The 21,139-nt window shown below is 43.0% G+C and overlaps 1 long non-coding RNA gene across 2 annotated transcripts; it reads right to left on the reverse strand.

Annotated features, from left to right (window-relative positions):
• Positions 1 to 540: 540 nt before the first annotated feature.
• On the reverse strand, positions 541 to 20,606 carry LOC113585368 (uncharacterized). Of its 2 annotated transcripts, XR_003411499.3 has the most exons (4): positions 20,540 to 20,606; positions 13,542 to 13,632; positions 2,467 to 2,601; positions 541 to 2,377 (listed from the first exon to the last, which is right to left on the reverse strand). It is a non-coding gene; the product is annotated as an uncharacterized LOC113585368 (long non-coding RNA). The 2 variants fall into 2 exon arrangements; XR_003411498.3 differs by lacking the exons at positions 13,542 to 13,632; positions 20,540 to 20,606 and adding an exon at positions 5,917 to 6,325.
• Between the last annotated feature and the right edge of the window lie 533 nt (positions 20,607 to 21,139).

The following is a 21,139-nucleotide window of genomic DNA, read 5'->3' on the forward strand; positions in this document are numbered from 1 at the left end:
TAACATAACATAATATAACATAACATAATATATCTTAACATAATATAACAACATAACATATCATAACATGGCATAACATAATAACATATCATAACAATATAACATATCATAACATAATATAACATAACATAATATAACATATAACATAATATAACAGTATAACATCATAACATATGGCATAATATAACATATAACAATATATCATAACATCATAGAACATATCATAACAATATAACATACAACATAATATATCATAACATATCATAACATATAACACATCATAACATAATATAACATATCATAACATAACAATATAACATAACTCAGAATTAAACGAGCTTCAGACATGATCTCGTTTCTTGCCTCTATTCCTCCATCCTCTCCCTCACTCTATCTCTGCCTCCCTCACCCTCCATCCCTTTCTCACATGACCCATCCACCTCTATCCCTCCCTCCCCCTGCCTCTAGCCATCTCTCCCTCTCTATCTCTATCCCTCTCTCTATATCTTTCTCTACCTTTATCCCCCCTCTCTCTCTCTCTCACGCACACAGGCAACCATTTGAGTAATTCCACATGCAGCTTGCATCACCTCAATATATTACAAACATACACATGCACATGCACACACACACACACACACACACACACACACACACACACACACATGCAGATGCACGCACAGGTATCCAGATATGCACAGACGCAAATCTTCAACATCTGAACATTGATTGACAAATGCAGTGTGCCTGTGTGCTAAAATATTTATAATTATTATAAAATCTCTCTCTAATAACTAATACAATAACTCTTCATAACGCTCAATCAACGTAGCACTGCCCTGTCAATAAGCAAAACTAAATACCTACAACTTTCTCCTAGCAGCTGACAGGGTGTTTCTGAATGAGCTCAGTATGAATGCAAGAAGCTTATTTGCAGTTTTCGAGTGCAATTTAAGAGCAGACAGGTTTATGGTTTGTTCTTTATTAGTTTGCCATCTGTACAGAGGTATGCTAATAGCTATCTGTGACTATTTACACATATGCAAAAGCACATCCATCTGCCAGTTCCCAGAGCTCCCCCCAACTGACTCTCACCTTAACACCAAACAACTGCTCTATACGCGCGCGCACACACACAGGTGACAAAGAGAAGGTCTGTTGGCACTCAGAATCCTGTGTGTGTGTGTGTGTGTGTGTGTGTGTGTGTGTGTGTGTGTGTGTGTGTGTGTGTGTGTGTGTGTGTGTGTGTGTGTGTGTGTGCGTGCGTGTGTGTGTGATAAAGAGTGAGAGAGAGACACACACAGAGACAGAGAGAGACAGAAAGAAACAGAAAGAGAGAGAGAGGAGAGAGAGAGAGAGAGAGAGAGAGAGAGAGAGAGAGAGAGAGAGAGAGAGAGAGAGGCATATGGTCTCATCCCAGACATTGTCACATCAAAGATATTCCTGCTTGCCTTTTAGCCTCGAACTGAATATATTACATTATCATATTGCGTACATAATTTTATTGAAACAAGGACTTACTGGAACAATATGTGCACTCTTTACATGAGTCTCCTATTCTTAAGACTCTGAATCACTGTAGGAACTATGTCAGCTCCAGAGGTAAAAAACAAAACAAAACACATTGATCACACAATCTACCACCTGCTATGTTTATTTCTAAGGAACTTCCTAATAAACCTAATAACTTAAGATAGTGTTTCAGAACAAAAGGCTTTACCCAATGATCAGGACTATGATTTTGTTGTGTCAGCATAAAAACTCCTTTTTGGAGAAAAAGCATTTTAATGCAATATAGTTCCACTCATTACCACTGAGTGTAAGCTATAACTGTACTTTAAGTTGGACATAAAACAGGTTAGCACGTGACAGAAGGAATACCAGGGCTTATTGGAAGAACAACATGCTTTTAAGAGTTCACGATAATTTAATCAAACGCTACTGAATACATAATGTGAAGCATTAATGTTCATTTTGATGTTTTAGAGTACTGCTCTTCATATAAATATTACACTGAAAACAGCACCCTAAACATGAAGATGTTAATGAGTTCGAGGGATATATTCTGTTTACATGTGCTGGCATACATCTCCTTACAGAAGCCCTGGTCTTATTTCCTCACTGCTTTTCTAAGAAAAGTGTTTATCATCTTAAAACAGAAAACAGGGTTCATTAATACACAGCCCTGTAAATAATCAGTGCAAGGATATCAAGGGCAACAACAATCCAAGAAAACAACAACAACAAAAACAACAATAGCGATCGCAGTCGTAGAATCCCTGGGAGGGCGTGTTAGCATAGCGCTGTAAACGAGGGTGAGGTATCTGTGAGACTCCTGGATGCAGAGGAAGGGAAGGCCAGTCACATACACGAGCATCTGAGCATAAAGGAAAATTAGCACATTAATCCCCACCTGACACTAATACTGCTGTATTGCTGACCTGAATGCAGGCTTCTTGTCATTACCCAGCCATATGGCGCTAGCGGTTAGACTCCTGTGGCCTCGGACGGATCAGCTCCCGATCTTCGCCGCTGCCGTTTCTTCGGGGCCATAACTGCATTAGCATGTGGAGGCAGATCCACTGTGCCATTCGCTGCCACCTGTGAGGGGAGGAAGCCAGGCATCAGACACACGAGAAGCACTACCTATGAACTACTACCTATGAACTTAAGTTGACGTAGGTTTTGGTCAGTGTTGCTTTGAAGGTAAAAGTCAATGGGTTTCCATGTAGATTTGTAATCTAAAGTGTACTGTGTGTAATGCCCCTGGGTGGGTTATGAAATAATAGTTATATTATTACTGCAATGACATTAATAGACTGATCTAAAGGGATTGTGATATTATTATTAGTGAGTATAAGATTACAGGACAGGAACAGTGACTATTTTCTATGAGTTCCTCCTAAGAACCGTACAAAACATGGTGTGTTCTCTACACATACTTGAGATACTGACACCAGTTGTAGTAATATCCCACCCACCCCCTCTTACACACACACACACACACACACACCCTGCATGCCCATCCAAACCCTCAGCTTTCTCAGACACCCCCCCCCCCCAAACCCTCAAACCATAATGAACAAATTCACAGCGCATTACTCTGGACTTGATCTCTGGCAAAATAATGCTGGAACAAACAATTTGGTTTGTCAACACCTTTCTGCAGCCTCCTCCATCACTGTCAGGCCTCTACATTTAAACGGCAAAGTGTCTTTGACTGCTAGGCCCCTCTCTGATTACCCTCCACGGCTATGCCAATTGCCCCAGACAGACCAGGCCTGCTCTGATTGCTAACCTGTCTTGAAAGTAGTCTCAGGCTGGCCGTGGATTAGCATGAATATTTTGATATAGATCGATAAGCAATCTCCACTCTATAAGAAATGCCAACGGCCTTCATTTGGCCGATCAAAGGGGGTGATGTAGAGGGTGGAGGTGTTGGCTATTGTTTTCTGAGTGCTTGGCGGAGTAGAGCTGATTCCAGAGCAGGGAATGAGTGATTCAGGACCGAAACTCACACTCGCTCTCTTTCTCTCTCTTTCTGTCTCTCTCTAATCGGGGAAACAATCTCAGGCTTCACACAATCCCATCTCCCGGGATGGTGTGGCGTAAAGAAAAGTGGCATGCCCCCCCCGCCCTCTGCGGGTGGACAGAGTTCATTTGTTAAGTATTACTGGTGCAGCAAGTGACCTGGCGGGCCCCCGGTCCCACTGACCCGGATGTAAAAGGGCCAGGTCAGTGTTCGGCAGCGGCGCCTGCCTCTCACTTACAGCCCTGATGGAGTTGCGTGCTCTGTTAGGCTTGACCTTGGCTGGAGTTAATGCATATGACCAGAACAGGTCATGGGTGAAGATGGCTTAATAAGACAGTGTGGGTCGGAGGAAACTCTCCCAGGAAGATCTCTGTGTCAGTATACTTGTACCAGCTGGTGTTTCAAGACAAAGACCAACGACATAACATCAACCAATATGGCAGTTAGCCAGTGAAAAATGGTAAATTAAATTTCTGTTGACTTGCCTCAAGATGGCATAAACTGCAGTCATGTTGAAAATCAGAATGTTTTAAAAGCACACATTTTTATTTGTTAATAATCAATGCTACTAGCTGAAGCTCCATTCCCTGCATGGAGGGAGAGGGGTGGAGGGAGAGGGGTGGAGGGAGAGGTGCTGTTAGCTACTACAAATCTACCTTGTTAAGTGTCTAAAACATCTAGGTGACATTGCCCAGAAGCACTTGGTAAAACGAACCCCCCCACCTTCGGTTGCCTCTGTCTCTCGGGGCCTGACCAGCAAGGGTGTCCATGACACAGATGCTGGAGCGGAGTATGTCACGTTCGATTCATTAGGAAATGTCACTTTGCTTCCGAGCGGCTCGAGGAGGGCGATTAGAGGGTCGTAATCAGGATTAATTAGGGGAATATATATCCGAGGATTACCAGACTTCAGCCTCCTGGACTGCTAGGCCCGCCAATGATGTGGCCAGAGCACATACATCTACAGAGCCATGTGCTTATGCTCCCCCTCTCTCCCCTGCTAGCTGGATGATTTACAACACAAATAATATATTCAAATAGTCTTTGTGGTCTTTGGTCATGCTAGGCTCTTGGGTAGCGGGACAGGGTTTTGCTAGGATTCACATTTTGGCAGTGCTGCGACGGCGTTCACTAGGAAAGCAAAGAGGCAGTGTTGATTGAAGGGCATCAGATGTGCACAATGGCCCCAGAATGAAGGCAAAAGCAATAAGGTAGAAGATAAGTTCTTCAACGTTAAGGATTATTTAACCAGGAGCCCAGTGTCTGGGCAGTTCAGGAGACAGTTAGGAGACACTCAGAAACAAGTTCGTTTGACGAGACGCATGAGTACACAACCCCAAGAATGTCAGTCAGAGCACTGGAATCAAAAATATTGTTCCTCCACGATTTTACGAGTCCAAAAAAAATATCGCGCTCCAGGCCGCCCACGGACATGAGTTATGACAGAAATCTGTTGGGCGGTTGGTTATCGCACTGTTTATGTTATTAGTGCAGCATGTTTGAGTTAGCATAACCTTGAAACCGTCCAGCTTGAGTGGAGGCTTGGAGGGTGGAACTGAATGATGAGGTTGGTAGAGGGGGTGGACAGAAAGGGGTTGGTAGAGAGGGTTAGTAGAGATGGTTGGTAGAGAGCGTTAGTAGAAGGGGTTAGTCGAGAGGATTGGTGGATGGGGTTTAGTTCTTTTGGCTGCCAGCTGAGGCATGGAGAGCAGTGTTCTCTTTGTTTTTTCTCCCTCTCTCTCGCTCTCTCTCATCAACCTCTTTCTCACTTTATGGTTTACTCAACGATTCTCCCTCAACCCCTCCCTGCTCTTCTCCTCTGTCCCCCCCACCCACCCGTCCGGTCAGGGCACCCTGCTCCTGATCCCCATAAACCAAAGCCAAGCACACCACCCTTTTGCCTCCTGCACCAGAACGTGAACAGCACAACACTGGTAAGCAGGAGCAGGAGATAAGATGGCAGACTCACGGCTCAGGGTCACTGAGAGAAGGAAAGGACAAAACTACCATTTCACACATTCTTTACATCCAGACTGACAGTGCGGACCAGCCACAGGCGAACGATGGCAGTCTGTACGTTTAACATACAATAGGCCTAATTTAGTTGTGAGCTTCACAATAATTTCAGTGCTTCTGATACTCTGCTTAGAAAGACTTTATTCTTTTAAATCTATAGTGTGTGCAACACACACACACACACACACACACACACACACACACACTTCAAACTGAACTGAGACAGTGACAACCTTTAAATGAAACACTGACATACAGGATTGTCAGCTGAGTTACAAGACAAACCACGAGTAGGATAGACCTTATCTGCTACAATACACCGTATTTACATCATATAGGAGGAAAACGGTTATGGTAATCCTATTTACCAAGCGAAAACGCCACGACCAAATCTGCACGGACAGCCCCAGCAACACTGAACGTGCATTTAAAATTCTCCTCGCGCTATTCCTCCACATACAGTTTATTCCCGCGTGGCATCGCACCGATTTCTGCGGATGAGGAAACAGCTTCGCGTGAAGCCCGGGACTTAAATAATAGCGGGTGCGCTCTCGAGGCTGCTCGTCCGAGATCAATCGGCGCTTTCATTACTTTAGCGCTGCAGCCGGAAGCATCGATGACTTGTCACACTGTCTTTCCTTCAATAAGACGCGCGAGCCGCCCAAATTCAGCCTCGCGCTGGGCTTCCTGAGCTGTAAATTCAGGGCTGCTCGACACGCTCGACACCCCGCACATCTCCACACCCCCACACCTCCACAGCTCCACAGCTCCACGTCCTCCTGCTCTCCCTAGCGCCAGCTTCCTCTGTTTACCTCCATACGCAATCACACGTGACGCTAAAGAAGTCACTCTTTAAAGTCTCAGATAGTACTGATCATTTTACTCTTAATGTAATACTTTTTGATTTTTTTGTTGTTGTTGTTTTGATAATCCGATTTAAACATCTGCACATATTTTGCACAGACTGTGGTTTGTTTTGTGGCAAAAGATGCGGATACGCTGACAGACAAAAACTCTGCAAGGAAGTGAGAGAGCGAGAGAGAGAGAGAGATGCGTCTGTAAAAAACCAAAAGGCCTTGTTCACCTTCAGAGGAAGACCTGCTTTCAATTAAACAGGAATGAGAAAGCCCAAATCCTGTTGTCATGTTGTAAACAGGCGGGATGTGCTTGAGTAACAGCATTACATCACTTTCAGTAGACACGGAGCCCTTCTCTTCTCATACTCCAAACCAAACACAGTGACTTTCTGTCTCCCACAGATAAGATAACAATCATATTTTAGGCACTTTATTTGAATACATTTTGTACTCTGAGTAACAGCCCAGCTTTGATTTATGACCGCCATGACATGTCTTTGTAGTTGAAGTACACTTACAGTAAATATGATACATACTCAAGGACTAAAAGCTTTCTATAAAGCTGTCATCAAAAGAACATATTAACCCATCTTTGTTTACAAGGGGTGAGACAGGGGAAAAACAATTTGCTGCAACGATCGTAAAATATCTCCCACTCCTCTCTGCCATGTATGCACGTATGGTAATGCACATGCACGCATGCTCACTCTAATACGCACGCGCACACACATACACAAAGACTGGTGGGACTAAATCATAGGGGATGACAGCATTTAAGAAGCAGTGTCACATTTCTGGGTCATAAATAGCCTGATAGATTTGACCCCCCCCCCCGCCCGGATTCAGACGGCAAATTCCCCTGGCATTCAAAGAGATGGAAACAGTGTCGTTCCCCAGAGCCCCATTGTGGGGAGATCAGATAGCCCACAAAGGATTTAAAGAAACCGGGCAACCTGTACTGTCAATATGGCCTCTCCTCACACACGCGTGCATACACACACACACACATGGTCTCGCACAGCAATATGGGATAGACAGAAGACCACCACCCAACAAATGTCTCCAGCTGTTCTGAGTGTAACTTTCAGACCACGTGCTCTCTGTGTGTGTGAGCCGTATGTGTGTGTGTGTGAGCCATGTGTGTGGCTTGTGTGTGAGAGAGAGTCGTGTGTGGTGGTGGTGGGGGGTGAGTAGGTCGACCCCCCAGAGAGAAGAAAGGTTAAAAGGTTTCTCTTACTGGTGGGCAAACAGATATGTGTCTGCATTATTCAGCACTGACCAATAATCATCATTCACACTTTCAGCTTATCACAGTCGATAGATATAAATAGATGGGGGTGTATGGGGGAAAGCCAGCCAGTAAGAAAACAGCTTGGTCATGAATAGTATTTAGAGATTTACAGAATAAATAATTAAGGACAGCTATGATGAATGTCATGACATTCATGGCATCTAAGAGGAGACATAGTTTCAAAGCAAAATCTCTTGTGAGTTTAGTCCACTGGGGATTTAAACTCTATGTTTTAGTTCATATACAAACTGCAGGAGACAGGGGAAGAACGACATGTCTCTGAGCCCCAACTGCACAGTTAGCTTCTGCCCGGTCTGATTCACTTACCCATGCTTACGTCTGACCTTAGAACCTAAGAGGAGGTGGATTATGTATGTGTGCATGTGCACATGTGCTGCGCAGGTGGAGTCCGATATGTTTTGGCCTTCAGGGAAAACGGACCAAATTCTACAGAGAAATAGCATTTACCTCTAAGGTTAAAGAACTAGTGGTCGACAAGCTCAGAGTCAGTGATTTCCTGTAAAACACAAACACTGGAGTGAACCATATGAGGGTCTGTTTGTGGATCCTTCATTGTCCTGAGGCCATCTATCCATGTACTAAGAGAAACACACTGAACATATGGTTACACCGGGTGCTGTCCAGAAGCTCAGGAGGTCAGTGTGCCTTGTACGCCTAGGAGGTCTCGAGTAGCATGCTGTTTAGTAATCCCTTATCAATAACCACATAATCAATACCCGAGTCAGAGAAAAGAACTGATTCCACCTGAACAATTAGGAACATTAGGTGTGCCCTCGAGTCATCTGTCTTACTCCCAAGCTCCATGGCAACGACCTCTCACTTCACCCGTGCATTAACAAACCTGGTTCCTGTCATACAAATCTTTACCACTAAGGGAGGAGTTGTATTACATTTACCACTAAGGGAGGAGTTTTATTACATCTGTTGGAACTAGCAAAGAATTATATTTTAGTGCACATTAGATTAAATCTAAACATTCTCATTCTCATTCTCTCTCTCTCTCTCTCTCTCTCTCTCTCTCTCTCTCTCATCAAAAGCAGAGTGTTGAGGAATAGCTGTTGAATCAGTATTGTGTTGGAGCTCTGCGCCTGATCTGCATCAGAAGACCCAAGACCGACAGTAAACGGAGCATACTACCGGCCTTTCATGCACACCATACATCAGCGGGGAAGGTCCGGAGCGGAATATCCCTCATTGATCCTGCACATTTATGACAGTTAACACAGCGCCGTATCAGCACAGAGCGCTCGCTGATCTATCCATTACCGACCGCCCGCGCACTCGCACACATCTCGTGAGGTTAGTGCTGCATTTCCCCGGCGCGCTAATGTATTTCATCCGTTATTTCACAGGCTAATGAAAGCAAACAAATCAATAAATATAAATTATACATGCGAGGCGATGTACCGCCGCCAACATAAAGCGCCTAATTAATTGCACTTGATTAATTTATATACTTTAATTATCTCTCTAAACCACAGATGGCATAAATATCGGGACAATCTGCTTATTGCTACGTCAGTCATAAAACGGCAGACGATGGGAAACGATTAGGCTGGCCAAGGCTTTGTCGCCGGGAAGCGAACAGTTGCTGACATAAAAAAACGATGACTTTCTGAATAATTTAAAGTTCAGCAAATTGCAGCGCAGAGCAGGCGAAGGCCTCCGCCCTGATTAGCGCATTTATTTCTCTCCGGTTTTTAATACGATGAGTGGCTCCGCTACATTGGTCGCACACAGCAAGATTCACACCGCTTTGTGCAGTCTCATTTTGGTTAAACCTTTCATCTAATAGCAGCACGGGTACATTACAGCAGTGGGCCTTATGGGAGAAATCTGACTGACCCAATCATCCACAAATCACTGGAGTGAGGTGAAACATGGGTAACCTTTTCATGCAAAAGTGCTTGAAAGATTGAGGAACTCTTGATGTTAGAGACATAATAAGTTTCACATTTGTTAAGCGAACTTTAGATTGAAACACTGACTCAAAGACACTTAGACTGGGCAAATAATTCCCATGAGGAGGCATCTTAACTGGCATATTAGCTGGCATCATAACCGGTTGATGGCAGTCCCCGCAATGCAGCTTTGTTTGGTGTTGGAGAGAAAAAAAGACTACAGGTGCTTATAAATCTGCTGCCAGTGACATTTCTGGGAGCTAATGGCGATCATCAGGCAAATGCTCCTGGATAGACAAAGCTTACAAGGTTAGACAAAGCCTGCAAGGATAGAAAAAGCCTAGAAGGATAGGGGATACATTTGAGATAGTTGCACAGGAGGATTGAAACACTTCCTGAACCCATTGTTGCCGGAAGAGCTGAGGTGATACGTGCAATTTAGCACAGCAGCCAGCCTCCGAACAGCTACCACTGGGGCAGATAGGGCAGAACTCACTCTCAGGAAGAGGGGACATTGCGGCAGCCAATGCCACAAACATAAGCCAGGGGAAATGAGAGCATGGTCATTCAGTATGGGGCAGACAGTCTGGGAAGACCAAACCTCAGCATTGGCAACTACCATCAGGAAGATCGTCTGCTGCCGTGGACTTTGTGTCGAGTGCAGAGTAGACAGGAAACATATCATTGGTGTCGCTGCTACGCGAACGAGCCATCTGATAGCTTGGAAGCAGCGATAATCCAACTCAAATCTGTTACCGGCAGCCAAGTCGAGATGAAAGACAGGGAGTGGCTCCCGTACACGATGGAAGGACTGCACGAGATCTGGCTCGTGATTGTGCAAGATGAGTGCATACTAGGCTAGAACTTCTTCTGGTGGAATCGCTGGGTTTAAAGAGGAGGCAAGCGAAGCAGTCGCCACAGCAGGCTGAGGAGAAGAGGCAGAGAGACAGTGCTCCCTGGCGTGTGGCCTGCACTTTCCCTAGAGGAGCTGAAAACACAGCGCCAAAGTCGGTCCGGGGGGTGAGGCATGACGTGAGGCCGGAGGCACGAGGGCGAAACTGCCAGTGCCACAGGAGCTGAACCTGCTGGCTGGTGGGCAGATTCCGCAGAGGACTGTGGGCACTGCTCAGCACAGTTCAGCTCACTGGATTTGCAGAGTGAGCACTGGCACTCGCTCCGTTCGCTAAAGAGAAGACGCCGTCTATGGGGAGAGCCGACGTGGATGTTCCGGGCCCCTTTCTCACCACAGACACTGCTACCCGCTATGTCCTCATGGCTGTGTATTATAAAGTGGCCATGATGGTGGAGCGGTTAGTGAGGGGGAGGTTCTGATACCAGGTGGGGAAATCAGAGAAGCTCCACAGCAACCAGGGGTGCAGCTTGGAGTCAGTGGTCAGGGCGGAGGTCAGTAAATGGCTGAGTGCCTGGAAGACTCGGACTCTGATGTTCTAAGAACGAGGGACGTGTGGAGCTGGTGATGCCAGCACTTGCCAGGAGTCACCAGGGCGACACCCACATTCACCAGAAATCACCAGGGCGACACCAGCACTCACCCACGCACACATGCCATGCTGCAGGAAGGGGAGTTTCTCCAAGCAGAGAGGAACCCTGCACGAGGACTCCCCTCCTCGGCCCACATTTCATTTCTAACTTGATGTTAACTTGAATAGCTGAATTGTGTATGTCATGGCTAAAGTTGAACTGTGCTCTTTTCCATCTAACTAGTGCGTTAGTAGTGTGTTACCATCTTCATGTGTGTGCTAATTTGTTGTCCTCCGCTTATTTTCCACATTAGTCTTTTCCTTGCTTCTTGTTTACTGAGTATTGTTAGCAGAAATGGCACACTATGATTCTTCTTCTGCACCATTATAAAATATATATAAAACATATAAATAAATATATAAATGGAGAGAGAGAGAGAGAGAGAGAGAGAGAGAGAGAGAGAGAGAGATCTCAAAAATTGACATACGATTGGAGATCGTTTTGAAGGTAACAGAGGAAGACGAAGGCAGAGGAAGAGGAAGAGTTTGAAGCTTTCGCTTCCTGACGTCTGGCTAATGAGGGTCTTTAGAATAATTAGCTCGACGGGGAGTATGGCAGAATAATTGAGGTTTCCGTGCCTACAGTGCCACATTAACGTGTCCAGGTACTGTAAATATGTCGTGAAAGAAGATGAAAACTCCCCACTATCCTGTGCGACCTCAGGTCTCGTACTAAATAAGGTCTGTCCCCATCAACCCGTGTCCTGGCGGTCTTTAACCAAATTACAGTGTCTGACTCTTATTGTCACCGTTGCACCTGAATAAAAGCTACTTCTGGAAAGTTTGCGTATAATTGCACTGACGGCATCACAACCGTGGCGGTTATGGGGCATGTTCAAGGTTCAAGCCTCCTTTAGGCTGGAAGCTAGAAAGGCCGCGATTTCGTGCATGCAGAAACAGCGGATTTCGTGGGTGTGTGATTTGTGGAGCAAGCGTAGCCGCGCGAGCGTGAGTGCAACTGCGACTGTGCGAGCACGAATGCATGGGGCTCTGCAGATGCGCAAGGAACTGCCTGCCTGAGAGAGAGAGAGAGAGAGAGAGCGCTTGGCTGGGACATCAAACGTGGCGTACAAACGCATCCCCTTGCAGGGCTGTCACCGTGCCAACCAGCACCAAGAGAGTGTCTGCTGCGACCATTAACCATGTTTTGTTTTGATTCGTTATGTCAGATGGAGACAGCACAGGGCTATGGCTCGCATTACTTCTTTAGACACAGCTTAGTTTTTATGGAAGATCTACCAACCCTCTCTTGTTGAAAAGAGATGGACAGGATTATTTGCAAAAAAAAACAAACAAAAAAACAACAACTATTATTACAAAGTGGTGCCAATCTGAACAAGATGCTATCTAAAACTTTTAGAACTTCACCAGAGATCACAATATGGCATCTTAATTGTTTCATTCTACACAGCCAGCTTTAACACATACCTACAGGTATGTCATACGTGCATAATATCACATGCTACAACAACTCCAGCATAATACACTTTTGGCCACAACAGTTAGCTAATGCAGATATATGTTGAGTAAACAACATTAACCCAATCCAAACGCAACTTCAAAGCTATAAAGCAAATTCACTTTAAACTAGGAAAAATCAAGGAGCAAACAGTTCAGCTCGTTTACAGTAAACGAAGGCAGACAGCTCCAGTACTCTTAAGGCCTCTCTCTGCTTAAAGCTTTTCATGGTGTTTACACAGACATTTCTCAGCAAGACCAAGTGGTTTAATCATGCTGATATGATGGTCACATTTAAAGCGTAATGCCACACACCTCCGCATCATTTAGAGACAGTAATCAATCACTCTCTCATTTAGCTTTAATTCATGTAGATGCACACCTAATACTCATTACAAAGATGCAATTTCCCCCAGTCAAAGCAGATTAATGGTAGCACATCTCTCTCTGTGTGTCCTGGCCACTATTTGTGTGCGTGTGTGTGTGTGTGTGTGTAGTTGGGACGATAGATGACTCTCATGAGGGAGGGAGCTGCTCGCACACACACACACACACACACACACACACACACACACATACTTACCCCTGCCATGGTTTATGACAAATGGACTGACAGACTACAACTTTATCAGGGGGAACAAAACAATAATAAACAAAAACAATGGAGAGAAAAGAAAACAGATTGCTTTATTTAAAAGTAGGCTAAGTGTCAAACTTGAGACCTGTTAAACAAGGGAACTTTGGGTGTTTTAAAGGGACAATGCAACTACTTATTTTAGCAAGTTTTCAATAACAATGTTGGGTTCGTTATTGTTAAATATTCTCTTTCTGCATGTGCACAGTCCTACACACACAAACAGACACACGTTCATACCTTTAAAGCAAAAATGAGGATGAGTGTGTGTGTGATCATCTTACACAGACCTTCATTTTCGTTCTTTGGTCCAAACCCCTTTTCCAATGCCCAGCAACACCCATTACCCCGGAACAGAAGTCCTATTTCTCTCCCAGATTCCTAGACAATGAAAAGCAGAGGTGGGTTGAACAGTTCCCTGCTCCCATGCCACATGACACAGGAAATGCCCAAACTCAGAGTAGCATTTACACTCGGACATCAAAGGCACAGAGACCTGGAATAAAACAGGCTGGCAGTCTTTTCACAGAGACAAAGCACAATGCAACCTTTCAAAGAAACTGCAAAGACCCTTAAATATCAGCAAATGATCCATGGTATTTTGTCTGGTGTGGCTGCAAGCGATATGAAACGTGATGCATTTGAACGGTAGTTTTCAGAGAATGCTGAATTCATTCCAGAGTCAAATTCAGAAATAATATACAGTCAGTGTTATTACTGGTTATGACCCATAGAATAGATCAGTAGCAGTGAGAGCAACTGCATTCCTCATGAAGAAGGAACAGTCATGGGAATATACAAACTTAGCCAGAGAAAGAGTGAGAGAGCAAGAAGGTGAGAGAAATAGAGGGAGAGAGAGAGAGAGAGAGAGAGAGAGAGAGAGAGAGAGAGAGAGAGAGAGAGAGAAACATCAAATACCTACTCTTTCAGTCAAAGGCGTTTCCTGCCAATAATTCCCCTTCACACTACTCCTAAAGTGTGTTAGGTTGCGTGGTGTGAGCAGTGTCCCCTCCAAAGCTGAAATGAAACCTACGCCACAGCTCTAAATCATTCTGTATTATTCCTATGTTTTGTAATATCCGTTTTCCTAACTTTGGATTAGTGCTTTGTCTTTTTATGTTAACTGCATGACAATGTAAACAATTCAGGTCAATTTATTTCTTAATGTAAATGACATGATATACTTGCTAGTAAAGTGAATTACATTAAATAAAATGAATTGAAATTTCACTGAAAAGTGAAATGAACTAAACGGAATTGAACTGAACTGAGATCAGATGCAGGTGTGAAGTGTCCTGGCTGGAAGCTGAGAGACGTAAGTGAAGGGTGTTAGTGAAGGAACACTCTCCTCTTTACTTTGCCCTCTGCTCCTGGGTAATGCGAGTATGAGTGGAACTGTCATGTCACCCAGACTGGATGACTGGAGATTAACTTTGAGTGCAAACAGGAGTGTGTGTGTGCTTGTCTTAGCAGACATTACTGAAAGCGCACACACGCACACACCCACCCACACACCCACACACACACACACACACACACACACACACACACACACACACGGTGCAGACAAGGTAAGACTTCCACTTTTCATTTCTGACTCCGACAATGCCCAGCCTGAGTGGTGGATCACGGAACTCCATTTGCAGCTTGTACTGGCTGCTCTTTCACAGAAGTGTGTATCAGAGGAAAACCCACTCTCTCTCTCTCTCTCTCTCTCTCTCTCTCTCTCTCTCTCTCTCTCTCTCTCTCTCTCTCTCTCTCACACACACACACACACATGCTTTGGCAATGGATCCTCTTCTTCCCACTGTATACAGACAGCTCTCTCGCTAATGCGAGGGATGAGAAGCAGGGAGTAAAGGACAGACAGGGAGACCGACAGAGAGACAGTAACAGGGACAGACAGAGAGACAGTAACAGGGACAGACAGAGAGACAGACAGCGTGTGAGGGAGTGAGAAGGACGCATAAGTCTGTTTAGCAGCAATTCTGATAATTGCCGAGGCCAGTCTGAGCAGAGGGAATACACAGATCTGATTAGGATGGCTTCTGAGTGATTAAATATTAATCTGCAGCACGCCCAGGTCATCGCACCAACCACGCCCCTGCCAGCGTCTTACAGACTTACGCATTAACCGATTTACGCAGGCTAAACTCACAGCGCCTAATAATATTGGATGTGCTAGTAAGAGGCATTCAGGGATCTTACAGCAACCAAAGCTACTTACAACAAACACAGTCAGAAATAGCAAAGGGATTTAGCACACATGACGACAGCTCTACTACACTACAAAATATACAAAATTTCAGCAGTGATTTACAGTTTTTAAGAAAGCATTTTATTTTGCAAGAAGGTTCACATTTTCACATTTTCACAACTTGTTGCACTAAAGGTCTTATTACAGGCAGAAGAATCTCAGGGATTCTAATTTATAGATAAGGAATGTCCTGAAAATGCACTTATCTTCAGCGCTCTACCAGGTAAAAAGTGTAGCATAAAGTTGCAATAAAATTCTCAGAATCAGGAACATTATAAAAACTACATGCAAAAAGTTTAAGGAAAATAATTCAATTAATCAAGAGAAACAGACAGATATGTTTTTAATGAGGGTCAAAGAACCTTCATTCATTTGGCCAAAACTACGGTGAAGTATTCAATTATCTTTTAATTTACCATTAAAGTCAAATTTACATTAAATTTATATGCAATTAATTAGAGTTCGATTACACCTGTATTAAATGTGCAAGAGTCAATATCTGCTCAGATCAGTGCATTCTGATCAGACAGGGCAAAGACTCAATAACAGTGTGCATCACATTATACAGTGGACATATTAAAAAACAGGGTGTGTCTCACCTCAGCAAGAGGTACAGGTCCCACAGGTTCCTAACAGGATTAGTATGACAATAAATCAACCGGAACACTTGGAATTGAATAAGACAAAACACACTGTGGGAATCATAGGATTATTCCACTAGATTATAAATCCACTCCTAGCAGCACAAACCAACAGTGTACATAGACTCCCAATTAACCAAGATACTTCAATCTACAAAGTATATTAAATCAATGTACATGCACTCTATATATATATATATATATATATATATATATATATATATATATATATATATATATATATATATTACAAAAATACTTCTTTTTTTTTTTAATGACGCAGTTAAGCCTTATCGAACAATCATAATCCTATTGGAAAGCATATTGTTAAGCCTGAAGGGTATTAGTAGGAACAGATGTTCAGTAAATGGCTTCATGTGTGGGGTTTAGTTTGTCTTCAGCGATGACAGGCATGCTGCATTGAAACCAGAGGAGACCTGTACACATCAGGACAGCAGCATGAACTTCTGCTAATGATGATGAAGTTGCAATGTTGAATTATTTTAGTATGAAACATTTTTTAGAAAACAGGTTACAGTCTCAGAACTTTGATTTACAAAACCGAATAAAGTCTCTGCTCGTTTACAAGTCAATTCACTTAATAAAATAATACTTAATAAATTATTTTGGAAAGACATTGGTAATTTTCCTGGAAATCTGGAAATATTTTATCCACTTATTACTGTTCAGCAGTCAGTCTTCAGAAACCTGGGTGTAATAATTTAATTATAACTCTGCATCAAAGCTTTAATAATTTTCGGTTGAATAAGTTGTAAAAAGTGTCACTCTGCTGACAGATCCCAACAGCAGGAAAACAAGGGTCACCTGCTTCCTCGGTAGCCAGCGTCTCATAACAACATCACTCCCTTTTGTCCACTTGTACTGTCTGCAGCTCTGTGTGTAATTCCAAACAAGTAAATACAGCCCCTATACCATTTCTCCACCCCTCAGTCATGGAAACATATGGACGCAGAGCTCAGAAAATGCTCCTTGTGACACCAAATCTAATTTGAAGCACAAAAAAAAACCTCAAAAGCCACTAACAGGAGATTTAGCCAAATGCTTGCACTGGGTTGAGAAAAGTCACTCAGTGGTGCTTATTTGGGTAAAATCTTGGCTTGGCCAGGTACCGAAAACCTTGCATCATACTTTGTCGTAAATGGGGGTCGGTCAGCACTGCTGAAACTGCACCACACCCAAACAGGAGTCCAAACATGAAGCGAACTACAGAGGTGAGGAACAGACCCCACCGTATTCTATTGCAAATAAAGCAGCAAAGCAAAGACTGTCCATGTTTATTTGACATCAAACCTGGAATGTTAGCTCCTCAAATACATATCACTGGATATTTAAAGAGCTTATGTTGTAAGGTACAGTGGTCTCAAACAATTCCCATGTCAACCTCACCACACAACAGCATTACGCTTAAATACACTAATTTAAAAAGCAGATACTGCAGAGAGATATTATTAAAATATTACTCCATAGTTGGTTGGTGGGCAGATGTAATCATAATATTAAAAAAAATTATATAGTTACAAACTTTGTATCTTCATGTAGAAATACAATATTACGTTGCCTAGTAAAATGTAATGTATATGGTCAGATGTTGTATATTTAAAACTTTGGACCAAAAAACACTGAAATACACAGACTCACACACAAGCACATAGACACACAGAGACAGAGAGACATAAAGTGAGACATATGGTTAAAGAGATCCAAATGTCTTCATTCTTCAACAGTGTAGCTATAGCACGTTGTCTGGGTTTTGTTTGTTTGGTTTTTACATTTTTTTTATTATTGTTTTTTTTTTTTTTTGTATTTTGGTGCTGAAAAGACTACACCCTGAAAAGACTACACTGAAAAGACTACACACTGCCACATTACAACACATTTGCCACTGACTACCAGAATCACGGTTGTAACAAAGTTTCAACAAAGGTACGTCTGATGTCTGACACAGAAATACGGTACATCTGATGGCATGCGTTTGTGGTGCAGATGAGCTCACATACATTTTTTGGTGAGAAACAAGTATTAAAGAGACACTGTAGAGAAAGGTTCATGTCCTGGACTATTTTAACTTATTTTCACATGGATGCACAAACACAGTACATGTGAATGGGCATACTGTAGAACTGTAATTTCTTTGATAGTGTAGGTTTAGAATTTCAGATTTTAGAAGTTCTGTATTGTTTAAAAATATGGTTTTGCTTAAAATATAAAAAGTCACTATTCTGTCATGACATTTATGGACACACAGATGGTTTGTGAATCAGACTGCAAAACTTCTACATTGGAAAACTGGTTAACTGACTTGAAGCAGGTCAATTTTTGGTATCTGTACACTAATATTTTTTTTAATTTTGTACTAACTTTACAAGATTGTGCAATTAATTTGTAAAAGAAAAATTATATATATATATATATATATATATATATATATATATATATATATATATATATATATATATATACACAAATGAATGAATATATTTAAGCTTATTTGAACTTGATTACACCACTCTTAAGGAAATAGAAGAAGCAGAACAATTAGATCTCTCAATTATCCCCAGTTGCAGGTATTTAATGCAATCTCTCTCAAACGGTTCACAGACCATGTTTTTTAATTTAAAAGAGTGTGTGTGTGTGTGTGTGTGTGTGTGTGTGTGTGTGTGTGTGTGTGTGTGTGTGTGTGTGTGTGTGTGTGTGTGTGTGTGTGTGTGTGTGTGTGTGTGTGTGAGAGAGAGAGAGAGAGAGTGGGTAAGGTGCTCATCTCCAACATATAGCCAAGAGTTCTATTCACATCAAGGTCAGAGGTCACTCAAACAGCTCCTTTGTCTCTCTTCCTCCCTCCTCTTCCTCCTCCCATCAGGCAAATGACTTGCCTATATTTAATATGCCACTGGAACTTGATATACGAGTTAATTTAGATGGAAAACTCATGACAGAAAGCTTGTGACATGCTACTCCAAACAGAGGATTGAACTGTGTGTGTAGAGATGTGGAAGGATGTCAAAAACAAGCCTCAAATGTACACGTGAGTGACTGCCAAAAGAGCCAGTGCACCTGAACACACAGTTTATGAGAGTGTAAATTACACCATTTACACTGCAAAAATATGGACGAGTCAAATTTAGAAATCTGCCTCAATTAACCTCTGGAAAATAGGGTCAGTTTTTGTTCAACAGTCTCTACGACACAATTATTCCACTTCATGGGATGTGATCTACCCTAGTAACATAGAAACGTTTGCTGACACAAAGTTAACAGGTAGCAGACATCTGTGGGCCTAGTGAGGTGTTGGGGGGAAAATCCCACTACTTTAAATATCGTATGAGAAAAGAAATATTATGATGAGAGTAAATGCAGCCCTTCTCATACGTCTGTGCTCAACACACTTCCTGCTGAACAGAGAGTCCCTTTTAGGGCAGTTTGGGACAAAATATCTCATGCTTATTTAGTAGAGTTACAAGAGACATTATATAACACACTTATATTATGATGATTTATGGACAGACAGACAGAAACACAGAGAGAATGCTGCCTGATATTCTGTCTGAAAATAATTTACATGATTTGCAGTAAACAGAACATTGTCAGATATGTCATAAAACTTGTCAGATCGTTTGCAACAAAAATATCTCCAACATACAAAATATCATAATACACAAGATGAATGTATTATTATTCCTTTGGGAACAGCAGGGGAAAACTTTTGAAAGCATGTGTCTGTGCGTATATAATCCTCTACTACACATTTTCTAATGTCCGCTAGGAAGGTGTCCGTTATACTAACCCCTCATAGTCACAGTCAACCACACACCCAGCACAGTCTAGCCTAACCATTCCCTGTCCCCCAGCCAAGCTCCCATAACCAGCAAACAAATACATAAGTAACCCTACTGTTCTTCAAAGGCTAAAAAATGCTAAATAATATTAGTACTTCTATTACAACTTATAATACCAATGAAGAACAATAACAGATTAGACATGTAACTTCAAACATTCTGTAATATTTATCATGTTATTATAATTGCATTATTCATAGTAGGCCTCATGCACTTTACCACACTCACACCGAACGTAAGCACACTGCTCGTACTGACATTCCTAAGGGAGCTCCCAGATCTCTCCCCATGTGCCAGAGCTCTTCCTCCCTGAACTTCCTCCTCCTCGCCTCCGACAGCCAGGTGACGCTGCATTCCGCTGGTGCCTCGGGCACAAGTAGCTGAAAGGCCGCTCACGGCGTGTCGCACGGCTGCCTGCGTGAGCAGACGCGCCGCTGTCAGGAGGAGGAGGAAGGCTCTAGAGAAGAGGCCCAAAATGAATCCAAAACTCAATGAGCAGAGACACTCCTCCACTCCACCCCCCCATGCTCACTCACCAGGGAAGCTGCACTTATCTCAGCAAACAGGAACTGCGTTACAGGCCACCAGCTTATTCGCCTTTTCTTTTCCTTCATTTCTCGCCTGTGTTGTGGTTTTGTTTTTTTTTCTGAAGACTTACTACTGTTTCTGTGTGCAAGAGCGATGGGGAAGATCACACACCATGTTTTGATTCTGCTGTGGCTTCAATGATAAGATACAGCAGCTCCACCTTCTGGTGGAGGGAGAGAGAAAGGGAGAGAGAGAGAACGAGAAAGAGAGGGAGTGATAGAAAAAATGAGAACGATTATATATATATATATATAGAGAGAGAGAGAGAGAGAGAGAGAGAGAGAGAATTCAGTATTTTAGGCCTGAGTGAAAGCAAAAGACAGGAGGGAAGAGAAGAAACCATAAAGGGGTGGGGAGAGAGTCAACTCCCTCACATTCTCCTTACTGCTCACGACGGACAGACACTGAGCCAACAGTTATACACATTCATATTGCAGCTGCAACTCTCCTTCTCGCTCCTCTTTCTCCCTCTCTCTTTCTCACTCCTCTTTCTCCCTCTCTCCTTCTCGCTCCTCTTTCTCCCTCTCTCTTTCTCGCTCCTCTTTCTC

Source organism: Electrophorus electricus, chromosome 23, assembly GCF_041902795.1.
Source record: "Electrophorus electricus isolate QZ-2024a chromosome 23, ASM4190279v1, whole genome shotgun sequence".
Taxonomy (NCBI): domain Eukaryota; kingdom Metazoa; phylum Chordata; class Actinopteri; order Gymnotiformes; family Gymnotidae; genus Electrophorus; species Electrophorus electricus.